A 15,423-nucleotide genomic window follows, 5' to 3' on the forward strand; every position below is an offset into this window, starting at 1 on the left:
TAACCCATTTACCCATTGCCGTCGATGTGCCTATCCCTTAAAACATCCCTTAAATATTAAGAATTCTCTCTTTCCTCTTAGGAAGAAAGGAGGGAGGGTGTTCCGGGTTGAATTGTGTCTCCCAAAAAGATGTGTCCAAATTCTAACCCCTGTATCTGCGGACGTGACCTTTTTTTGGAAATAGGGTCTTTGAAGGTGCTATTAGCTAACATGAAATCATCCTGGAGTAGGGTGGGTCCTAATCCAATCTGAGTGGTACCTTATATGAAGAAGAGAAGAGACACACAAGACAGAAATAGAGATTGGAGTGATGCATCTACAAGCCAAGGAAAGCTGGAAGAGACAAGGAAGGATCCTCCCCTAGAGCATTTGGAGCGAGCGAGACCCTGCTGACACCTTGATTTGGGCTCCTGACTCCCAGGTCTTTGAGAGAATAAATTTCTGTAGTTTGTGGTACTTTGTCACAGCAGCCCCCGGAGATGAGTACAGAGGGAGGAAGGGAGGCAGCCGTTTACCATCTTCTTGAGGACAGAGTGGGGATCAGGAAACCTGGCCCTCATCCCATTGCTGTCCCATTACCTGCCTCTCTGTAGCTCAGCTTTCCCGTCTGAGTGATGGAGAGATCAGGAGCTGCTGCCATCTGCCTCGGAGAACAGATACGGGAAGAGAATGATGCATGTGACAGCATTTCCCAGTCTAAGAGCAAAGGCTCAGCCAAACCCGAGTTGTCTGATGCTTAAGATGATGAGCTGACATAGGCGTTTTTAGAAGCAATGTTTCACCCTCGGCTGTTCCATTTTTCAAGTTGAGGTCTACAAAGAAATTGGGAAAAGTAAAAGAATGGCTAATTTCAAGTGAAGCGATTCCCATCCTTGGTATTTCCACTCCAGAAATCTCAAAATGAAATTAATTTTGACAAAAACCATGCAACTCACTGGGGGACTGGGAGAAAATACGACAATAAATCAAAAAGCACTATAATGCTATAATTCTGCAACGACCAGGAGTCAGGGGTCTAGGGTACAAGTAGTGCGTGAAGATGCTCTGTTTATATCCTCCTCCTCCAGAGCCCTAGTGGTTAACCAGAAGGTCAGCAGTCACCAGCTGCTCCTTAGAAACCCTATAGGGCAGCTCTACTCTATCCTATAGGGTTGCTATGAGTTGGAATCGACCTGACAGCAGTGGGTTTTGGTGATGGGCCCACCACAGCACAGGGGACATCATCTTAGTTCAAAGAAGCTTACAGAAGCTTGGAGACACCAATGCAGACACTCACATTCTGCAGTTCGGTGCAGAAAGACACAAAGCAGAGCCCTTTTGCAGGACAGACTCAGAGTCCCACTCCCAACACAACAGAGTCGTGACATGCAGAACCATAACAAAAGCTTCTCTTCCAAAGACATGATTCATGAGGGAGGAAAAAAAGCCAAGGACAGAGTAAACAGCCTCTCTTTATTATGAAAAGTATTTTATAAGCTGGGAGAAAATTTTAAAGAAAGAGCTTTTGCTTGCAATCCTCCAAGTAATTGTTCCATCTCACCAGCAAGAAAAGTCACCATGAACACGAATGCAGGTATCAGGGTTCCCCTCCAGCTGGTCACCAGCCATTCTGTATGCTGTGGAAGCACCCCGCCTCCAGGGTAAACACGTCACTGAAAAAACACGTGGTGGTTTTAGCTGCATGAATCTCAGCCTTAAGATGAGAAAGGACACCCCAAAAATACAGAAGGAAATAAAAATGACACATCTACGTTCCCTTTTCGATTCACTCCCTTACCCACATGTGGACTGACACAAAAGCCACAATGATGCACTCGACTTGACAGCAACTAACAAACAGCAGCAATGTTTCCCAGGAGTTAATCTTCCTCGAGCTCACCACATCATAAAAAACGACGTAGTGTTCACCAGCCTTCCTGGTCGTGAGTTTTACTAACTTGCTGGTCCTACATGGATCATAAGACAAGCTGTGCTCTTTACTAATTCAGCAGACAATGTAGTAATAGTCAATTCACCAGTTTCCGAGGATTTATTTAATTTAACCTTGAGCCAAACGTACTTGCTCTAAAATTTATTTCTGCTTTCATAACCCTAATCATATAGCACTTCAGCTAATACAAGATGAATAAAATATCATTTGGAAGGTGCAGCATTTGCCATTTCCCCCGAAGTCCTGTCTCATCTGAAAGATGCTTGTATTGCATATACCAGGCATTTCTGTCAGAATTCCCAAGTAGCCATGGACTTCAAGAATGATATTTAAGGCAAAATAGGCATATTTCTAGGTTTTTAAAAAAGTGTTCCCTGTGAACAAACTCAGTTCCTTTTGAAAAACAGAAGTATTTACACTGACATCTGTCTCAGGCTGGGCTCTCTAGAGAAAAACCAGTCAAGCATATATATATACACACACACACATATACAGAAAGAGAGAGAGATTTATCTTATCTTAATGAAATGGCATGGCTCAGGCAGTTGTAGAGGCGAGCAAGTCCCCAGTCCGTGGGCCAGGCATCAGGCCGGAGACCTCTCCTGACTTACGTAGCTGCAGGGGCTGATGAACCTAAGATCAGCAGGTCAGACAACAGGCTGCTGGCTCATAGGCTGCAGAGGCTGAGGAGTCCAAGATCGGCAGGTAAGATGGCAGGCTGCTCGTTCACAGGCTCTGGAGGACAACAAACCCAAGATCAACACGCCGTACGACAGGCAGCTGGCTCAAGTCCCAAGAATCAGAGGTCAGATGAGGGCGGGCCAGATGCAGGATCCAGAGCAAGTAAGCTTTGCCAGAACGTCCGTATGTATATCGGGTGCAGGCCACAGCCCCAGGGAAACTCCTCCTACAACTAACTGGCTGATCACATCAGATTACATCATGGAGGATGACTACATCATTATACAACTGCAAAATTACATCATTACGTAACTGCCAAACCACCAAGAATCATGGCCCGGGTAAGCTGACACACAACCTTAAGCGTCACAACATCTATTATCTGAATATGTAAAAAGCCTTTTCTTTTTAAACAGACTATGAAAGAGAGACAGAGCAGCTTGCCTGGAGGGGAAGTGATATGAGTGCTAGAACCCAGCTCCAACTGGTAACTCGAGAAGACAGCCCTGGTGATGCATTTTCCTCTCCTTTCCTTCCTATGGCTAATGGCTTACTGCTTTTTACTTGTTTGGTAAGTTTCAGTAGTGATTGAACCTCTTTACAAAGAAAGAAAGAATCATCAGTTATCAGGTTAACAATAGTAGAAGCAAGAAACACATACATAAGAATTACTAAAGACTATAAATAAAAACCCATTGCCACTGAGTCGATTTTGACTCAGAGCAACCCTATCGGACAGAGTAGTACTGTCCCATAGGGTTTCCAAGGAGCGGCTGGTAGATTCAAACTGCTGAACTTTTGGTTAGCAGCCGATCTCTTAACCACTGCTCTACCAGGGTTCCAGGGCAAAGGCTATAAATGGTGTCCAGCAATTCCACTCCTAGGCGTACACCCAATAGAATTGAAAGCAGGAACGCAAACAGATACCAATGTTCATTGTAACACTATTCACAATAACCAAAAGGTGGGAACAACCTAAATGTCCATCAACAGGTGAAAGGATAAATAAGCGTGGCACGTACATACAATGAAATATTGCTCACCGGTAAAGAGAAATGTAGTCCCGATACACACTACAACATGAATACATGCTACAACATGGATGAACCTTGAAAACATGTTGCTTAGTGAAATAAGTCAGTTACAAAAGGGCAAATATTGTGTGATCCCACCTATACGGAATACCTAGAGGAGGCAGGTGTATAGAGACCAAAGTTTATTACAGGCTAACAGGCGCAGGTGGGAGGGAGGGGGACACTGAGATTCTGTTAAAGGTGATGGGAAAATTTGGGAACAGATCAGGGCAATGGTTGAACATGCTGAACATAAGTTAATGTCACTGAACTGTACATGTGAACAATGTTGAAATGGCAAATGTTTTGTTACATGTATATTTACTACAATTAAAAAAAAAAACCTAAAAAAAAAAAGAATATAAATAGGGAAGCTTAAAAGACTACTCTATCTTCACTAGACATTGAGAGGAAATCGGAACTACTCCTAAATGTAATTTTATTTACATTAGAAAATTAAGCATAGGTACAAATGGGACCTTGTAAATTGTCAAAACTACAGTAGTTACTTTCTTAGAATACAAGCAATCATAAAACAAATGGTATTTATAAGAATCTTCCTAATAAACTATGGAGTTAAATATCTGTCTAATTCTGGTTAAAGTATCTGAAGCACATTAAAGTATTCACAATTGTAGAATAATAGCTAGAGCACTACAGAATTCTCTTTTATAAAAGAGAATTGAGAGAGGAAAAGACAATTTCCAATGGAAATGCAAATTTCCAATTGCAAGAAGACACCCAGATCTCAGATATCAGAAGCCCGGTCTGGATCTTCTACTTGCATAGGCTAGTTTTTTTTTTTTTTTTCCCCCATGCTCTTCTCTGTAATGTCTACATCTGGTTTAAAAAGAAAATAATGAGAATGAATGTTTGCTTACCTTGCTAGGAAAATGTTAAGAACAAAATGGACCAGCTAACCTTGACATATGCTATCTTGCAAGAAAAACCAGTTTACTTTTTCAAGTGCTTTGCTTAAGGAGAAACTAGAACGGTAAAAATGATAGGAATAACCATTTCTGAACCCATTTTTGAGGTATGAAAAGAATTATACAAAGCAAAACCATAGAAAGATAATCCCTAGGATAACAAGCTAAGAAAGCTGGAAGACTGCCACAACAGCAAACCAAGTGTTTTGTTCACATTTGTCCTGTTGGAGCTGACATTCTGTCACCATAAAAGGTGAACAGAGAGAGACAGGTGTGGGATGGTAGACAACAATCCTAAAAAAATTCCATTGCCATTGAATCGCTTCTGACTATAGTGACCCTACAGGACAGAGTAGAGCTGTCCCCTAGGGTTTCCAAAGCTGTAATCTTTACAGAAGCAGATTTCCAAGTCTTGCTCCAGCAGAGTAGCTGGCTGGGTTCAAACCTCCAACCTCTTGGTTAGCAGCAGAACATTTAACCACTATGCCACCAGGGCTCCATAGCTAATAACAGAAGCAGGTATTTCTAGGTAGCAAGCAGAGACAAAGAAGTCCTTTCTAGGCTAGGATGTCATGAAGTTTGTTAGACAGGGAGAAAGCGCTCACTGAAAGACTGGCCTGGCCCAAGGTGACGTTAGTCATGGACCTAATGGCAGTCCTCACCTGAGCACGCAATGGAAGGTGTCTCCTTGGTGTGCACCTGGACACCCTCCCGACTCTGCCCTTCCTTCATAAGCAGTGGTTATGCTTATTAACACAAAGAACGTCTTTATAAATCCTTGAGGACAATCTATTCTGCACTCATCAAGGCACCCAAAGCAGTGTTGAACACACAGTAACACAGTAAGTGCTTAATAAATAATAATTGATTAGTTGCTAACCAAAAAAAAAAAAAAAAAAACCAAACCCAATTGCAGTCGAGTCCTACTCATAGCGACCCTGTAGGACAGAGTAGAACTGCCCCATAGAGTTTCCAAGGAGTACTTGGTAGATCTGAACTGCCAACCTTTTGGTTAGCAGCTGTAGCACTTTACCACTGTGCCACCAGGGTTTCCATTAGTTGCTAAGGTCTCGGCAAAATCAAGTGTGTGAGCGTGTATGCAAATAATGGTGACCCATTGATTTCCTGGAAAAAATAAAGGTTACAGAATCTTTCAGTACTCTCTACCCCCCTAGACTGAGTTTTCCAATCCTCCTCATGTTGGCCTCCCTGGTGACTCACCGGAGTTCAGCACAGCATTCGGCTCATATTGAGTCTTTCCACAAGTCTTCGTTAAATAAAAGAATATTTGCAGCTTTGGAGGGCTGAGGATGGTAGATGTAGGAAAGAAAAACAGTGGATAGGACTCAAGGGAATCTACTTCCCAGTATGAATACACTGATTATTGATTTTGCCAAAGCATTTTATGGGAAGAAAAGGGGAGATTTTTTCCTAGCTTAAGTGAAAATTCTCTAAGATGAATGTTGAAAACATTAATGAGACCTCTTGTAATCATCAGAAAACAACTTTTTTTTTTCCAAAAATCAATATACCTCTAATATTGCTAGGTTATTTCTTGAGGATATTTTAACCTAATCTTGACTTCTCAAACTAAGTTGTGGAATAAAGTGAGATGAACTTCCTATAAGGATGTGTTAAGGGGTTAAAAAGAACCCTTTATTTCTTGCTAGTATTTTTTTTCAGAAGTTAGTTCACCAGGAGTACAACCAGAATGCTCCTTAGAAGCAAGAATGTCAAGACATCATCTCACATACCTTGGACATGTTATCAGGCGGGACCAGTCCCTGGAGAACATCATGCTTGGCAAAGTAGAGGGTCAGCGAAAAAGAGGAAGCCCCTCAATGAGATGGCCTGACACAGTGGCTGCAACAATGGGCTCAAGCACAACAATGATTGTGAGGATGGCACAGGACTGGGCAGTTTTCATTCAGTTGTACATAGGGTCACTATGAGTTGGAATTGACTCAATGGCACCTAACACCACCAGATTGCATTCCTCATGCTGAGGAAGTCTTGGGAGAAGCCATATCTGGTTCCCTACCCTGCCCCAAAGGATGGACTTTGGCTTGGATGGGGTGGGTAGGCAGCTGCTGGAAGCTCCAGGGTCAGTGAGGGCAGCAGCCTCTCCTCCTTAAAGCCAGAAAGGGAGGGTGGATGATAGAAGCTGAGCATGACATGTCAGGTGATCTACAGAAATAAACTCGCGTTTGCCCTCTATGCTCCCATCCACTCCTGCCCATCACCCCCCCTCCAACTCAGAGCCAGGCCCTCTGCCCTTCTTAGCCTCTGGGATTGTTTTGGGGCAGGGAAGCACAAGGAGCTGGAACAATCTGGGCTCATGGAATTAAGTAAACATTGGTGGTTTGTGAGGAGGCAGCAGGGAGGAATGGAGCAGGGCTCCTTCCTGCAGTTGGGACCACTGGGGTGTGGGGTCCATGGTCCAATAGTCAGAGGTGATGGGAGGGGGTGAGACTGAGAGTGGAGCCTCAGGGGGGCAGGCTACAGGGTGTTGGGAACTCACTCATCAAAGAACCCCCTGCGAGAGCAGGGGGCAGCATCAAAGAGGCAGCTGTACCTGAAGGGACCAGGGGGACAGGGCAAGAAGTGACTGAGATGCACCCAATGCTGTGTGGTCACTGGGTTCCTGGAAGGAGGTCTGCAAGGGTACAGTCCCCCAGGCATCTGTCTGGGATGGCTGGAACTCCATCTCACAATTCATTTGATTTAGAGAACAGAACTGTGACCACCTGTGCACACCTGAAATCATGGGCTATGTTTCATCCAGTAACGAAGGGACAAGGCTGGCTTTCATCCTGTATGGACGTGAGGCCAGCCTGCTTTGGTCAGGCTTCGTGAGCTTCTTGGATAATAAAATCACATCTTGGAGCCAGGGAAAGCTAGAACACCCTTGATAATGAGTGAAAATTACTTTCGGTTGTTCTTCCTTGCTGTCGTACTTGATCCTCAGCATGGACCATCCACAATGCAGTTAAAATGGGTCCAGTGGACAAACAAGCCCTCATCTTCCCTCGTGCTGGTTCCAGGAATTGGACCCACTTGAAGCTTTGTGTGCTGCGACAGGACCCTCAGACTTCATGCCAGCTATTTCGCTTCATTTGTATGTTTTCAGAGACCTGGACTCCATTCACAGACAAACACTGAAGCCGTGGCCGCTGAAAACAAGTCAAACAGCCTTCTGATTATTCCGTAAAGATGATTCTTCTTTTTCTGGCTTGATTTTCCTTAGAAGCAGGCTTTTGTCTCGTGTGTGAATATGTTTCTCTTCCTCACAGATGACTGCCGCTTCTTCTAGACAGCACGTCTGTCAGCTGGGAGGGCTCGGCTTCCCTCTTCTTCGGTAAAAATAGATGCTTTCTGATTGCAGCTATTGGAAGGTTTTTGCATTTTCAGATGCTGATTCTCTCATCAACATAAAGCTTTGCTCTTGGTTAAGAAATGTTTTTTTAAGTGAACTCTTGGAAAGTCGTAAGAGAGGAGAGTGATTTTTTTTTTTTTTCCTTGACCTCCAGATGATGTGCCATTGAGGATCTGCTAGGGTAGATTTTAGGGAAATGCTTGGTGTAAGATGTGGTGCCCATCATGCCAATCGGGCCCAAACAGACAAGCAGAAACTGCTCAGACGGTCAGCTTGGGTCTGGCCAGTATTGTTTCCTTAGACATTGCTATTATACATGGCCTCAATGTGAGGGCTTGGCATGTCTTTTCTCTTCTTTCCTCTCTAGCCTAAAAAAAAAACAGTTCCCATCATGTTGACTCAGACTCATGGCAACCCCACCATGTAGGGTCAGAGTAGAACTGTGCTCCAAAGGGTTGTCAATGGCTGCCTTTTCAAAAGTAGATCACCAGGTCTACTTTCCGAGGTACCTGTGGGCAGGTATAAACCATCAACTTCTCAGTTAGCAGCCAAGCGCTTAACCATTTGTGCTGCCCAGACCAGCATGAAATGATCAGACCTCAGAAGACATGCAGTATGCATGTGCAGGACGGCACCATTCTAAGGGTGAATGGTGGTACCAAGGGATGGCCCTGACTCCATTTACACCAGAACCTCTCTTCCTAATCCCGGCTGTGAGGGCAGACAGGAAGGAGGCACAGCCCAGTGCTTTTCCCATTATTCAAATGGAAGGTGCATCCCATCTCCTCAACCTTATCCGAGGAAGGCAGGGCCTTCCCTGGATTTTCTGGGACTGCTATTAAGAAATTAGTCAGAACTGCTGCCTTTTCCAGGTAACACTTGCCTCTCCACCCAATTATTTGTCTTAATCTATTAGATTTTATCACTAACTAATAAAGATGGGTGGGCAAAGCTGCTTCTAGCAAGAGCCAAGATAATATCTGCTATAGACAGAATTGTGTCCCACAAAAATGTGTGTCAGCTTGGCTAGGCCATGATTCTCAGTATTGTGTGATTTTCAACCATTTTGTCATCTGATGTGATTATCCTATGTGTTGTAAATCCTACCCCTATGATGTTAACGAGGCAGGACTCAATCCACACAAGATTAGGTTGTATCTTGAGTCAATCTCTTTTGAGATATAACAGAGAGAAGCAAGCAGAGAAACAGGGGTACCTCATACTACCAAGAAAGTAGTGCCAGGAGCAGAGCGTGTCCTTTGGACCCAAAGTCCCTGTGCAGAGAAGCTCCTAGACCATGGGAAGATTGATGACAAGGATCTTCCCCAGAGCTGACAGAGAGAGAAAGCCTTGCCCTGGAGCTGGTGCCCTGAATTCAGATTTCTAGTCTACTAGGCAGTGAGAGAATAAACTTCCCGTTGTAAAAGGCTCCACTTGTGGTATTTCTGTTACAGCAGAACTAAGATAAAAAAAAAACAAAAAAAAACTTTAAATAATTATTGACAAGCTGATATAAATAAAACAAAAAATAACAATAAAATAATAATGCCGACAAGTCCTCTATGATTTTAAACGTTTCTACATTGCCTTTCAGTTCAGTGTTTTTTCCATGCCCTGGTACCTTGACACATGGTCTGGCTATAGAACTCCGAGCAAAATAGACAAAAATCCCTGTGCAGGTTATGTTTTCGTTGAAGGAGACTGACAATAAACAAATTAGTAGTATGTTGTATGTCACATGATGATGACGAATAATTTATTTGGAGACAAAATAAAATCAGGGACGGTGGATAAGGAATGCCAGGTGGGGGGCTGAATTTTTAAACAGGGCAGAGAGGGAGACAACACCGAGAAGATATTTTAGCAAAGACTAAAAGACGGTGAGGGAATGTGGTCAAGTGGTTATCTGGGTGTAAAGCATCCCAGGCAAAGGTCAGCAAGTGCAAAGGCCGAGGTGGGAGTATATTTGGCCAGTGCAAATTTGGAGGTAAATTTGGCTGGAGTACAGTGACCAAAAACAAAAGAAGTAGAAGCCATAAGGAGAAAGTGCTGCCAATGAATATACCATTTTGTAGTCATTCTTCAAAACAGCATTATTGTAAACATTTTCTCACATTATTTGTTGTTGTTGGTGCTGTCAAATCAGTTCTGACTCATAGTGACTATGTAGAACAGAATGAAACACTGCCCAGTCCTGTGCCATTGTCAAAATTATTGCTATGTTTGCACCCATTATTGCGGCCATTGTGTCAATCCATCTCATTGAAGGTCTTCCTCTTTTTCACTGAACTTCTGGCAGTTCCCTGTCGATATACTGCTGCAGCTGTTTTTGAATGATCTTCAGCAAAAGTTGGCTTGCGTGTGATATTAATGCTATTGTTCTATAATTTCCACATTCGGTTGGATCACCTTTCTTGGGAATAGGCATAAATATGGATCTCTTCCAGTCAGCTGGCCAGGAAGGTGCACCATATTTCTTGGTATAGACAAGTGAGCAACTTCAGCACTGCATCTGTTTGTTGAAACATCTCAATTGATATTCCATCAATTCCTGAAGCCTTGTTTTTCACCAATGCCTTCAGAGCAGCTTGGACTTCTTCCTTCAGTGCCATCATTCCTGATTATATGCCACCTCTTGAAACGGTTGAACATCGACTAATTCTTTTTGGTATAATGACTCTATGTATTCCTTCCATCTTCTTTTGATGCTTCCTGCATCGTTTAATATTTTCCCCATAGAATCCTTCACTATTGCAACTCAAAGCTTGAATTTTTTCTTCAGTTCTTTCAGCTTGAGAAACACCGAGTGTGTTCTTGCCTTTTGGTTTTCCATCTCCAGCTCTTTGCACATGTCATTATAATACTTTACTTTGTCTCCTCGAGCTGCCCTTTGAAATTTTCTGTTCAGTTCTTTTCCTTTATCGGTTTTTGCTTTTGCTTTAGCTGCTCGATGTTCAAGAGCAAGCTTCAGAGTCTCCTCTGACATCCATCTTGGTCTTTTCTTTCTTTCCTGTCTCTTCAGTGACCTCTTGCTTTCTTCATGGATGATGTCCTTCCACAACTCGTCTGGTCTGTGGTCACTAGTGTTCAGTGCATCAAGTCTATTCTTCAGATGGTCTCTAAATTCAGGTAGGATATACTCAAGGTCATATTTTGGCTCTCGTAGGCTTGCTCTGATTTTCTTCAATTTCAGCTTGAACTTGCATATGAGCAATTGATGGTCTGTTCCATAGACGGCCCCTGGCCTTGTTCTGACTGATGATATTGAGCTTTTCTATTGTCTCTTTCCACAAATGTAGTCAATTTTATTTCTGTGTGTTCCATCTGGCAAGGTCCATGTGTATAGTCGCCATTTATGTTGGTGAAAGAAGGTATTTGCAATGAAGAAGTTGTTGGTCTTGCAAAATACTGTCGTTTGATCTCCGGCATTGTTTCTATCACCAAGGCCATATTTTCCAACTACTGATCCTTCTTTGTTTCCAGCCTTTGCATTCCAATCACCAGTAATTATCAACGCATCTTGATTGCATGTTTGATCAATTTCAGACTACAGCAGCTGATAAAAATCTTCTATTTCTTCATCTTTGGCCCTAGTGGTTGGTGTATTAACTGGTTTTCCTTGTAGGCGTATGGATATTATCCTATCACTGACAGTGTTGTACTTCAGGATAGAAGTACAACACTCGAAATGTTCTTTTTGACCATGAATGCAACATCATTCCTCTTCAGGTTGTCATTCCCAGTATAGTACACTACATGGTTGTCCAACTCAAAATGGCCAATACCAGTCCATTTCAGCTCACTAATACCTAGGATATCGATGTTTATGCTTTCCATTTCATTTTTGATGATTTCTAATTTTCCTAGATTCATACTTCGTACATTCCAGGTTCCGATTATTAATGGATATTTGCAGCTGTTTCTTCTCATTTTGAGTACTGCCACATCAGCAAATGAAGGTCCCGAAAACTTTACTCCATCCACGTCATTAAGGTCAACTCTACTTTTAGGAGGCAGCTCTTCCGCGGTCATCTTTTGAGTGCCTTCCAACCTGGGGGGCTCATCTTCCAGCACTATATCAGACAACGTTCCGCTGCTATTCATAAGGTTTTCACTGGCTAATGATTTTCAGAAGTAGACAGACTTCCTAGTCTGTCTTAGCCTAGAAGCCCAGGTGAAACCTGTCCTCCATGGGTGACCCTGCTGGTATCTGAATACCAGCGGCATAGCTTCCAGAATCACAGCAACACGCAAGCCCCCACAACACGATAAACTGACAGACACGTATGGGTTGCCTATTCTAGATATTTTATTTAAGTGGAGTCACACCGTATTTATCCTTTTGTATCTTATTTTACTTAGCAGAATGTTTTCAAGGTTCATCTGGGTTGTAGTATGTTTCAGAACTTCACTTCTTTTCATGGCTAAATAATATTCCATTGTGTATACTGACCGCATTTTGTTGATCTATTCGTCTGTTGATGGACACTTGGGAGGGGAGAATAACTTCTTAAGCATTAAAAAAATGGAATGAATCACAAAGGAATATGCTAATAGATTTGTTTACATAAAACCTAAAAACTGTAACTAATATCTTAAAGTAATAGTAAATATTTGCAACAATCATTTTTTAATACCAACGATCATGAACATGACGCAGGACTGGGTAACGTTTCGTTCTGTTATAGAAAAGGTCACTGTGAGTTGGCACCAACTCAGCTGTACCTAATAACAACAACACAAATTGAAACTGGTAGAGAAATCTAAATTTTCATTAACATGAAGACATTTATGAAATCTTCCCTTCCCTTTTTGCTTAGAAAACTTCTATCTTTTTCCCTATTTGGGAGGAGTGAGTCATTTTAAAGATGAAATTTAATCATTATCCGTATATTTCATTATGTATCTGTAACACTTTTGATGTTTTTCTACTACATTTTAATGAGCCATCTGGCCAAAAATTATTTTCAAAAATTGAGAAATTAGTAATTGGGTAAATTATAGACTTGTTTATGCTTATTCCAATAGTTGTGATTTAGCTAGTTCCATCTGAGCTACACTCTGAGAAATGAGGAGGCAATTGTGAGTTTGGAAATAGTACCTGGACAGGCAGCTCAAGGTGACCAGGTAAAATGTAGAAGTGTGTCCTAAATGCCATGGAGCTTTTTCAGAAGAGAGAAATATGCATTACTATGTAGCCTTGAGGAACAGTTTCAAAGGGATAAGATAAACCAGATTCATTTGGACCAGATCAGGGCAAAATGCTACAGGATACTTGTGAAACAAGATAAAGAAAGAACCAGGAAGATGGAGAACCCTGGGGGCACCATTTGAGAGATGATTCAGCAGGCGGAACATGTCCAGAGTGTGAGTCAACAGAGGGTGTTAAGTCTAGTTATGGAAAGAACACAAGGTTTGCAGGAAAACGATCTCCACCCAAGGCCTGTCTTCATTATTTAGCCATCATATGGTGTGTGCTGGTACCTTCTCTTCTCTGAGGTTCAGTTTTGTCCACAGAAATAAGAGCATTTATATGAGTTCCCTAATAGCACAGTACCACAAGCTGGGTGGCTCAAAACAACAGAAATTTATTTACTCATAGTTTAGAGGCTAGAAGTTCAAAATCAATGTGTTGTCCGGGTTCATTCCTTCTGGGGGCTTACAGAGAGAATCTGTTCTCTGCCTCTCCTAGCTCCTGGTGACGACTGGCAGTCCTTGGCGCTCCTTGGCTTCTAGATGCATCACTCTAATCTCTCCCTCCATCTTCACGTGCCATCTTCCTTCTGTCTCTATGTCTGTGTCTCTTCTCTTTTTTAAGGACACCACTCATATGGAATTATGACCATCCTACCCCAGGATGAGCTCATGTTAACCTAACTGACAACATCTTCAAGGAAAGATCACATTGACAAGTACCAGGGGTTAAGACTTCAACATATCGTTTTGGGGACACAATTCAATCCATAAGAGTATCAATACTATAATCAACAACAATAACCTGTCTACATACCACAACCCCAGGGCAATCAGTAGGTTTCCCCACCTCCAGGACTTGCAGAAGAACTTTCTCTCCCTTCAGCTACAAACAACACAAAATCCATGGGAAGGAATGACATGCCCAGAGCCTCCAGAAAGCTGGCCTGTGGAGCATTAGGCATCTGCAATGAGTGGGGAAGAATGAGACTACTGGGCTTGAAACTGTTGTTCTCAACAGTGAGTATAACGTGCTCGTTGAACCTGATGAGGAGGAGAGACTGCTGGGTATGAAGGGCCAAGGGTTTTGTGACCTCTATCAAACATGGAGGTCTTGTGGGGATGAAATGTGTTGATGTTTGTGAAAGCGTTTATATATATACATATATGTTGATATTGAAAATACCATGGACTGCCAAAAGAACGAGCAAATCTGTCTTGGAACAAGTACAACCAGAATGCTCCTTGGAAGCAAGGATGTCAAGACTACATCTCACATACTTTGGATATGTTATCAGGAGAGATCAATCCCTCGAGAAGGACATCATCCTTGTCAGAGTAGAGGGCCAGCGAAAATGAGGACGACCCTTAATGAGATGGATTGACACAGTGGGTGCAACAATTGGCTTAAACATAACAACGGTTGTGAGGATGGCGCAGGGTTGTGCAGTGTTTTGTTATGTTGTACAAACAGTCGCTATTGGTCAGAACTGACTCGATGACACCTAACAACAACATATATATGTCACAATTAACTGTACAAATACTAATTTTTATTAGTCTATCATTGTTGGCAAATGATTTTTCATCCCTTAAGTCTCACCTCAAAATGGACCTCTTCTCTGAGGTCCTCCTGTACTTTTCCCATACCACCATGTACTGTTACGCAGGTATAACACCGCACAACTCTAGGAGGACACGATTGACCTAGAATATAATGTCAGTAATAACAACTAGAACATTCCTTAGAAACGAGGACGGCAACACTGAGTCGCTTACTGTGGACACATCATCAAAAATCGCTAGACAAGGACATCAGGGTTGGTAAAGTCGGGGGTCAGAGAAAGCGAGAAAAACCCTTGATGAGGTGGATTGCCACAACAATGGACTCAAACACACCAACGATCATGAACATGGTGCGGGACTTTGTTTTGTTTTACTTAAGGGTCACCATGAGTCACAGTAGACTCAACGGCCACTAACAGTAACGTAACGTCAGTGGTATCACTAGCCCTGTCCTGTGCACAGCCTGCCCAGGTGTATCCAGGGCCTGCTTCCCTGGGCAGGTTTACGCCCCACCTGGGCAGGTTTACGCCCCACCTGGGCAGGTTTACGCCCCACCTGGGCAGGTTTACGCCCCACCTGGGCAGGTTTACGCCCCACCTGGGCAGGTTTACGCCCCACCTGGGCAGGTTTACGCCCCACCTGGGCAGGTTTACGCCCCACCTGGGCAGGTTTACG

This window comes from Elephas maximus, chromosome 1 (genome assembly GCF_024166365.1).
Source record: "Elephas maximus indicus isolate mEleMax1 chromosome 1, mEleMax1 primary haplotype, whole genome shotgun sequence".
Lineage (NCBI taxonomy): Eukaryota > Metazoa > Chordata > Mammalia > Proboscidea > Elephantidae > Elephas > Elephas maximus.